The sequence below is a fragment of the Phalacrocorax aristotelis genome, chromosome 2, assembly GCF_949628215.1.
Source record: "Phalacrocorax aristotelis chromosome 2, bGulAri2.1, whole genome shotgun sequence".
In the NCBI taxonomy this organism is placed as follows: Eukaryota; Metazoa; Chordata; class Aves; order Suliformes; family Phalacrocoracidae; genus Phalacrocorax; species Phalacrocorax aristotelis.
This window is the reverse complement of record NC_134277.1, coordinates 158,682,141-158,690,110: the sequence shown is the minus strand read 5'-3', so window position 1 is coordinate 158,690,110 and position 7,970 is coordinate 158,682,141. Positions and strand designations below refer to the sequence as shown.

At 44.2% G+C, this 7,970-nt stretch overlaps 1 non-coding gene across 1 annotated transcript; it reads right to left on the bottom strand.

The window, feature by feature from the left end:
* Positions 1 to 7,214: 7,214 nt before the first annotated feature.
* LOC142054071 (small nucleolar RNA U3) lies at positions 7,215 to 7,376 on the bottom strand. The gene has a single exon (XR_012659417.1). It is a non-coding gene; the product is annotated as a small nucleolar RNA U3 (small nucleolar RNA).
* Positions 7,377 to 7,970: the final 594 nt, after the last annotated feature.

Here is a 7,970-nt window from a genome sequence, read left to right as displayed (position 1 = left end):
GTCACATGGAGAGGACAAGGGGAAATGGACACAAGTTGCTCTTGGGGAGATTCTGACTGGACACAAGAGGAAAACTTTTCACGTTGAGGACAGTCACCGTTGGAATAATCTCCCCAGGGAAGTGGTTGACTCGGCCATGTTGGACACCTTCAAGAGTCGTCTGGACAGGGTGCTAGGGCATCTTGTTTAGACTCTGCTCTTCCCAGAAAGGTTGGACTAGATGATCCCCGAGGTCCCTTCCAACCTGGGATTCTGTGATTCTATGATTTATTTACTTTCTGCTTGTGTATCTCCACCCAGGAGAACAGGTTGCGTTAGTGTGTGCTATTGCAGAATGTGTAATTAGACAGTGCGGACGTGCTCCTTAGAGATGTTCTGTTTCCTGTAAGGGCTTCATGTAACAACACCCTGCAAGAGGAAATGCTGTTCCAGGAAAGTGCATCCTGATCTGGCAGTTGCTGCTGATTGTGTTACAAGAAATGCCCACGGTGTCTCTTGATTAGGGCAATCACTCTTTTCATCTTAATTAAAGGACCTTTTAAAAGTTTCTGTCTGATATCTGTAACTGTCTTACTGTTGAGTTCATGTAATAAGGTCTTTCTTGGTGATTAAACCTTAACCAGCCATTGAAAGTTGTAACTTCAAGTCACAAAAACACTGCGTAACTCTGAGCAGATCTCTTGCCCGGTCTATTTAATGATATTTGTTGCTTTAGGCAAAGCGGAAGCTTAATTAGAGTGTGAAGCATTCTGAATTCCTCAGCTAGGAATGAAAACTAAAATTACATAGCTGCTGCACTAGTCTTCAATATAAAAGTAATAAACACTTTGTAAAATAGGTCACTGGGTCTGATAGGGGTCTGATACCACATGCATGTGGGAAGTAAGTAGGTTTGAAGGATTTTGTCAAGTTGACTATTTGAGACCTGTCAGTCTGATAGTCTGTTCCTGGGCTATTTGAGAGCCACAAAATTACTGAACTTTAGAAGATACATGTCAAAATGGACTTTTAATGTCTCTTTATTCATAAAACCTGCCTTCCGCAGGCTTTTACATTGTGTATTTCCACACATCTTTCCAAAATATATATCCAGCTTCCTCAAGGAGCTGCCACTGAACACAACAGGTTTTTTTCTATCCTCTCCTCATGAAATGAGGCAGGATTTTACTGCATCCAGTCTTTTTTTTTTTTACTTCTTCAAACTCATGTATAGGTCTGTTTGGTAGCAATGTTTTTTTTTGCAGTTTAAAGCTTCTTTTCCTCAATAAATATATGCTCTATTTCAAGTGAAAGAATGTTAGAAAGTAGACTGGCTTGCCTTTCTTTACACACTGTAAGGGGTTTAATCTAATTTATTTAAACCTTCAGATACAGTCTACCAGGAAATACATGGGAACAGATTTTCTTAGTTGTTTTAGGTAGAAGGCAGTATGGGTGGAAAATTAGGAGCAACCTTCTGTGGGGATGAGGGAGGCAGAGGTTTGATCCCCTGTGTTCTCCTGTCCATGTAGCCAGTTGGTTTGTCCTGATGCATCTACCTCACACAAAATATTGTGTCACAACCCCAAAAGAAGCAACACTGGTAAAACTCAGTATAAATATTACAGGATTAACAAATTCCTTTAGCAAGAAAGCAAATGTAGAGACTGACCAGAGGCTTGAAAGCAAAATAACTTCTGGGCAACACTGCACTTAATGAGCTTGTAGCTAAATAAATAATCTCAAGGGCCTCACACTTTTTCTAAAGAAGTGTAATTTCACACTCCTTTGCTGTCCAAGTGGGGTTTTTGTAACTGCTGGCATACCCAAATAGCCCTTAGCTGAATCACACTTGCTTTTCCTCAATGTCATTCAAGTCCAGCAAGATGCCATATGCAATTAGCCACTTCCACATCCCTGGTTTCTGGAGGCTTGAAGACAGTGAGAGGATAGCTGTGTTTAATTTTTGTTTGGGCTTAAAGGCAGTGAAGTGGCCTGAAAGAGAGGTGGACCGGGGAAGGGGTGAGCAAGAATGGACTGTGTTGAGGAGGCTGCTGCACCAGGCAGGGGAGTCTATTAACAGGTGGCAACTAGCAGAAGCTTCCTAGGAGATGCAAGGAGGGAGACATGGGCTCTGAGGTGGAGCAGAATGCTTGGAGGAGAACTTGGGGATGACATATTAGCTGCAGATATACCCTCTCATTGGTCTTTGATTAAAACAAGATAAATATATTCCCATGACAAATCACCAAATTCCACTGGAATTCCGTGCACCAGTACATGCTGGGGACTGACCTGCTGGAAAGTGGCTCTCCTGAGAAGGACCTGGGAGTGCTGGTGGGACAGCAAGTTGACCATGAGCCAGCAATGTGCCCTTGTGGCCAAGAAGGCCAATGGTATCCTGGGATGCATTAAAAGGAGTGTGGCCAGCAGGTCAAGAGAAGTTATCCTCCCCCTCTACTCTGCCCTAGTGAGGCCACATCTGGAGTGCTGTGTCCAGTTCTGGGCCCCCCAGTTTAAGAAGGACAGCGAACTGCCTGAGCAAGTCCAGAGGAGAGGTATGAAGATGATCAGGGGACTGGAGCATCTCCCTTACGAGGAAAGGCTGAGAGACCTTGGTTCAGCCTTGAGAAGAGAAGATTGAGGGGGGATTTAATCTGTACTTATAAATATCTGAAGGGTGGGTGTCAAGAGGGCAATGGGCACAAGTTGGAACACAGGAAGTTCCACTTAAACATGAGAAAAAACTTTTCCTGTGCGGGTACCAGAGCAGCGCCACAGGCTGCCCAGGGAGGTTGTGGATTCTCCTTCCCTGGAGACATTCAAACCCCGCCTGGACGCGTTCCTGTGCCCCCTGCTCTGGGTGTGCCTGCTCAAGCAGGGAGGTTGGACGAGATGATCTCCAGAGGTCCCTTCCAATCCCTGTCATTCTGTGATTCTGTGATTCTGTGCTTCTGTAATGACAACTAGGTGTCAGATTTACAGTAATGCCTATGAAAACCTGCCTTTACAAAAATGTCAGAATGAGCAACTTATTCAGTTGATTACTTCTACTTAAAGGCCGAATACGCTCATGATACTTTCTCTGTGCTACAGGAAAAAGTTCTGGATGGCAAATGAAGGGATACTCCAAACCCAGGCTTATTCAGCTTCTCTTTGCTAGTGCCTTTCACATGATAATGCTCACTTTGACAACTCCCATAGTAGTTCCCCTATGAACAGCACAATAACAGTGCTTTGAAAACGGCCCATTTGTATAACTCAGATAATCTGTAAAGGGTTCAGTTATAGCTTCTTACAAGCAAAGCCCTTGCCCTCTCTCCTTTCTCCACATAAGACAGTGAGAATATATCTGGGAACAGAACTGTAACTGTCTGGGTCCTTGAGTGATTATTTAGACAATCACCATGTTTAGATATGCTGACCTTGTCTGATCCATTCTTAGACCCATCCAGTGAACAAGAGTTTGCAGCATACTTTGTCACTCAGTGTCACCATCCTCGTACATGACATTCTGTAGCTGAAGTCCTCTTTGCTACAAGTTATTACGTATTTCCTCTTGTTCTTTTCACAGAGAATGTAAAATAAAAGTTCTTTTGCATATTTAAAGACTGTTGTCATACTTTCTCCTAATGTCACTTCTTTCTGACTCTTTCATAAATCATGCTTACCACATTGTTTTTTTACCTTCTGCACTCTCTCAAATTTTTCAGAAACATTCGTAATGTGTGGTGCCCAGAGCTGGTCACTGAATTCTAGCTCAGGCTCACCTACTACTAATTACAGTGGAATAATGATGACTAATGTTTTACATATGTTATACATAGGAGATAATTTAAAAAATAAAGTTGCTTTTTGTATCAGGTATCAACATTAGAATCATAGAATGGTTTGGTTTGGAAGGGACTTTCAAAGATCATCTAGTTCCAATCCCCACTGACAGGGACATCTTTTCCCAGATCATAGAATCACAGAATCACAGAATCATAGAATCATAGAATCACTAAGGTTGGAAAAGACCTTTCAGATCATCAAGTCCAACCATCAACCCAATGCCACCATGCCTCCTAAACCATGCCCTGAAGTGCTGCGTCTACATGTCTTTTAAATACCTCCAGGGATGGTAAATGCACCACGTCTCTGGGCGGCCTGTTCCAATGCCTGACCACTCTTTCAATAAATTTTTCCTAATATCCAATCTAAACCTCCCCTGATGCAGCTTGAAGCTGTTTCCTCTCTCTCTATGGCTAGTAACTTGGGAGAAGAGACCAACACCCACCTTACTGCAGCCTCCTTTCAGGTAGTTGTAGAGAGCGATAAGGGCTCCCATCAGTTTCCTCTTCTCCAGGATAAACAACCCCAGTTTCCTCAGCCGCTCCTCACCAGACCTGCTCTCCAGGCCCTTCACCAGTTTTGTTGCCCTTCTTTACACACACTCCAGCACCTCAATGTCTTTCCAGTACTGAGGGGCCCAAACTGAACACAGTATTTGACGTGCAGCCTCACCAGTGCTGAGCACAGGGGCACAGTCACCTCCCTGCTCCTGCTGGCCACACTATTCCTGACACAAGCCAGGATGCTGTTGGCCTTCTTGGCCACCTGGGCACACGGCTGGCTCATGTTCAGCTGGCTGTCAGCCAAGACCCCCAGGTCCTTCTCCGCCAGGCAGCTCTCCAGCCACTCCTCCCCAAGCCTTGTGTAGTGTTGCATGGAGTTGTTGTGACCCAAGTGCAGGACCCGGCACTTGGCCTTGTTAAACCTCATACAACTGGCCTTGGCCCATTGATCCAGCCTGTCTAGGTCCCTCTGTAGATCCTTCCTGCCCTGTAGGAACTGATCAACCTGATTAACTGCACCACTCGGTGTCATCTGCAAACTTGCTGAGGGTGCATTCAACCCCCCCATGATGGTTTATGTCACTGATGAAGATATTAAATTATATTGGTCCCAATACAGACCCTCATTACTGGGTGTTGAATATACTGTTATGTTGAATGCACCTAATTTACTGAACTATTCCTTAACCTGTTCTTTCTTACTCTAACTTGAACTCTTATCCTCGTCTTACAAAGAGTAGATGTAATACTCCAATTTCACTTAACTATTATTTGAAGACTGAAGATTAATTTAACTTTCTTGTTCTTTTGTTGTTAGTTCTTCTTTCCAGCTAAGGAATAGATTTACATTTTCCTTTGTCTTTATTTTTTGTTGTTTCTTTTTTTTTACTCCTGATATGTTTGTACAATCTATCCTGATTGCCTTTCATTATTCCATGACAGCTGTATATAGTTATGCAGGTTAGCCTTTCTGACTGTAATTTTCATGGCTACTTTGGGGAGGAGAAGGGCACATCAGGCTGTTACTGAATAGATTAAATCTGTGTGGCTAGTGTTACTGTCTTAAAAGGATAAGCCTGTGCAGTCATCTTTTATGTACATGGCTATAATGAAAATTTTTATCATTTGACTTTACCACCTCAGAGATTATCTCATGTCTACAGTATCTTAACCCACCTTTAAGGACACAGCAATTTATCTGCTGTTGAAAACTTTGAGAAAAAAAGAGAAAAATTTTCGTAGCTTGATACCACAAATTTCAACTGCTACTGCAGACACTGATTTATTGTAATCAGTTGCCTTGATGACATACTATAGCCAATATTTGTTTTAAGATGTTTGTATAACATATAGATCATAGCAATAATTCTGTACTGAGCTGTGCTTTTAACAAACATAATAAATTATTCCTTCTGACACAGGGAAGCCATAAAATATTAGCTGAAACTGATGAGTTATGAAACACCCTGACTCACTATATACATGAAAACTGCAGAAATTCTGGAACAAATTACCTGACTTGCAATGAAAATTAGTATTAACCTAGCTCTTTTAATCCTGAAAGGTTCTGTTCTGGTATCAGCTGGCATAGAGTTAATTTTCTTCACTGTAGCTGGTATAGTGCTGTGTTTTGCATTTAGTATAAGTAGTACTTACACTAGTCAACGACTTTTCAGCTTCCCATGCCCTGCCAGCAGGAAGCTGGGAGGAGGCACAGCCAGGACAAGTGACCCAAACTGGCTAGAGAGATATTCCATACCATATGACATAGCTCGGTGTATAAGCTAGGCGTCCAGTACACCTGGAATCAGCTGCCCCAGGGGTGGAAACACAACCCTACCATTTGCCATGGAATAATCCATAATGCACTGGAACAGGGTGAGGCTCCAGAACACCTGCAATACATTGATGACATCATTGTATGGGGCAACACAGCAGAATATGTTTCTGAGAAAGGAAAGGAAAGAAAATAGACCTTCTGAAGGCCAGTTTTGCCATAAAACAAAGGCCAAAAGACCTACAGTTCTAGGAATAAAATGGCAAGGTGGAGAACAGCAAGCCTTTGAACAAATTAAACAGGAGACAGTTAATGCAGTAGCCCTTGGGCTGGTCCAGGCAGGACAAGATGAAAAAAATGTGCCCTACACCGCAGCCGGGGAGAATGGCCCTACCTGGAGCCTCTGGCAGAAAGCACATGGGGAGACCCGGGGTCGACCCCTAGGGTTTTGGAGTTGGGGATACAGAGGGTCCGAAGCCTGCTATACTCCAACTGAAAAAGAGATATTGGCAGCATATGAAGGGGTTTGAGCTTCTTCAGAAGTGGTTGGTACTGAAGCACAGTTGCTCCTGGCACCCCGACTGCCAGTGCTGGGCTGGATGTTCAAAGAGAAGGCCCTCTCCATACATCATGCAAGTGATGCTACATGGAGTAAATGGGTTGCACTGACCACCCAGCGGGCTCAAGTAGGAAACCCCAGTCGCCCAGGAATCTTGGAAGTGATTATGGACTGGCCAGAAGGCAAAGAATTTGGATTATCACCAGAGGAGGAGGTGACACGTGCTGAAGAAGCCCCACTGTATAACAAACTGCCAGAAGATGAGAAGCAGTATGCCCTGTTCACTGATGGGTCCTGTTGCCTTGTGGGAAAGCACCGGAGATGGAAGGCTGCTGATTGGAGCCCTATACAGCAAGTCGCAGAAACTGCTAAAGGAGAAGGTGAATCAAGCAAGTTTGCAGAGGTAAAGGCCACCCAGCTGGCCTTAGACATCGCTGAATGGGAAAAGTGGCCAGTGCTCTATCTCTCTACTGACTCCTGGATGGTGGCAAATGCCCTGTGGGGCTGGTTACATCAGTGGAAGAAGAGCAACTGGCAGCGCAGAGGCAAACCCATCTGGGCTGCCACATTGTGGCAAGATATTGCTGCCCGGGTAGAGAACCTGGTTGTGAAAGTACAGTTATGAGAGAACACCCTGCTCCTCCTTGTGGCTGTGATGCCATGCAGGTACAATGACTCTCCTCTAGTGACCAACTACAGAAATGACCCCTGAAAGTATGGACCTCCGCTCCACCAGCTGAGCTATCGAAGGGACCTGGGCCAAAGAGTGTCACATTGAGTGGGTGTATCACACCCCCTGTCAGGCACCAGCCTCTGGGAAAATCGAACAGTACAACGGACTGTTAAAGACTACACTGAGAGCAATGGGTGCTGGGATGTTCAAACATTGGGATATGCATGTAGCAAAAGCCACGTGGTTAGTCAACATGAGGGGATCTGCCAATCGAGCTGGCCCTGCCTAGTCAGAACTTTTACATACTACAGAAGGGGAAAAATATCCCTGCAGTGCATGTAAAATACATGCTGGGGAATACTGTCTGAGATATTCCTGCCTCAGGCGAAGACAAACACTTCTATGGGATTGCTTCTGCTCAAGGACCTGGGTGCACTTGGTGGGTGATGAGGGAGGATGGGGAAGTCCGATGTGTGCCTCAAGGGGATTTGATTTTGTGTGAGAATAGCCAATGAACTGAATGGTATGATGTTAATTGCTATATAATACTGCATGCCATCACTTCTGCGGTGGCTGTATGCCATACCAATGGTATCACACTAAGAAACACCTAGATTAAAGTAGAATCAACTTTGACAAAACTGA